Consider the following 2,201-nt stretch of genomic DNA (forward strand, 5'->3'; position numbering starts at 1 on the left):
ATATATAGGCGCAGGCGTGGCTGTGTGATAATAAGTTTGCTTTCTAGACACCTGGCTCCGAGTGCAGTCCCACTGTATGGCACCTTGGGCAATTGTGACAACCGCTTGACAACCGTAACTTAGCAGTTCGGTAAATGAGAACCGATACAATATATACCATGCTTTAAGAAAATAAAAGTACTGGGGTCGATTCATTCCATTAAAAATTCTAGTGCCCCATGCTAGTGCCCCAGCATGGCCGCAGTCTAATAACTGAAACGAGTAAAATCTAAAATATAAGCTTATATCGAGTCGGTGATCAACCGCCATTACTAATGAGATGTCGAGTTTGTTGAAATCTTGTTGTTCAAATGCAAAATAATTGCATTCCTAGAACTGTCTTTTATGGCCAACTCGCTAATCATGGCAAGCGTTCTGTTGGAGCATCACTGGAGCGTTTCTGAAGATTCTCTGAATGGAAACCTGAAGATTGGTCATAAGATGCGCCGAGCTGTGGCTGACTTAACCTTCCAGGATTTAGCGATTGGTTTTTGTTTTTAACGACAGCAGTGAGTGGCGACCGCGCTCTCTACCGACGTAGACTCGTACTAAAAAGGGGGAAGGAAGAGAAGTAGGATGAAGGAGGATAAGGAGGAGGAAAGAGGAGAAGTAGGAGGAAGGAGGAGGAGGAGGAAGAAGGTGGAAGGAGGAGAAGAAGGAGGAAGGAGGAGAAGGAGGTGAAAGGAGAGAAGGAGGAGGAAGGAGGAGGAAGGAGGAGAAGGAGGTGGAAGGAGGTGGAAGGAGGAGGAAGGAGGAGAAGGAGGAGATGGAGGAGGAAGGAGGTGGAAGGAGGAGGAAGGAGGAGGAGAAGGAGGTTGAAGGAGGAGGAAGGAGGATGAAGGAGGAGAAGGAGGAGAAGGAGGAGAAGGAGGAGAAGGAGGAGAAGGAGGAGGAAGGAGGAGAAGGATGTGGAAGGAGGAGAAGGAGGAAGGAGGAGAAGTAGGTGGAAGGAGAGGGAAGGAGGAGGAGGAAGGAGGTGGAAGGAGGTGGAAGGAGGAGGAAGGAGGAGAAGGAGGAGGAAGGAGGAGGAAGGAGGTGGAAGGAGGAGGAAGGGGAGGAAGGGAGGGGAGGAAGGAGGAGGAAGGAGGAGAAGGAGGAGGAAGGAGGTGGAAGGAGGAGAAGGAGGTGGAATAGGGAGGGCGAGGAGAAGAGGATTAAGAGAAGAAGGAAAAAGAAGAGGAGGAAGAAAAGGAAGACGAGAAGGAAAAGGCAAAAGAAGAGGAAAAAGAAATGGAGGGGAAAAAGGAAGAGGAAAACTACCACAAAAAACGAGGAAGCGGAGGAGAGGAAGAGACAGTGGAAGAAGAGGAAAAAGAGAAGAGAAAGAAGAGAAAGGAGAAGGGGATGAGGGGGTGATAGCATTGTTCTTTAAGTTAGATTTTTAAAGTTTTATTTTCCGTTTTTTTGTTTTATAATTTCTTTCCTTCTTGGTCTCAGCACGGTCAGTTTCTACTTGACCTCGTTTCTTTTGCTAATCTGGAGAGCCAGAGTCATGGACTGGACAGGATAGAGAAAGAGAGGGGAGGGGGGAATGCAGCATCATCCATCAACGCAATCAACGTCATCATCATCAACATCATACATCATCATTATCTTCATCATCACCACCACCACCACCACCATCATCATCATCATCATCATCATCATCATCATCATCATCATCATCATCATCACCACTACCACCACCACCACCACCATCATCATCGTCATCATCATCATCTCCGTCATCACCGTTACCATCATCATCATCATCATCATCATCACCACCACCACCACCATCGTCGTCGTCATCATTATCATCATCATCATCATCATCATCATCATCACCACCACCACTACCATCACCACCACCACCACCATCACCACCATCATCATTACTGTCATCATCACCGTCATCATCATCATCATCATCATCATCATCGTCGTCGTCGTCGACATCATCATCATCATCATCGTCACCATTACCACCACCTCCATCTTCATCATCAACAACAACAACAACAACGACAACGATCACCATCATCATGATGACCACTACAATAGTTCCGTTTTAGTTCTGGGCATGGTCTAAGGTAAACGAGAACGCAATGACCTCCAGCCTACAGCTCACACCGATTGGCTGTACATGGTATGAGTCCCCGTTCCGCACACATGCGCAAATA

The sequence above is a fragment of the Octopus sinensis genome, unplaced genomic scaffold (genome assembly GCF_006345805.1).
Source record: "Octopus sinensis unplaced genomic scaffold, ASM634580v1 Contig14225, whole genome shotgun sequence".
Classification (NCBI taxonomy): Eukaryota; Metazoa; Mollusca; class Cephalopoda; order Octopoda; family Octopodidae; genus Octopus; species Octopus sinensis.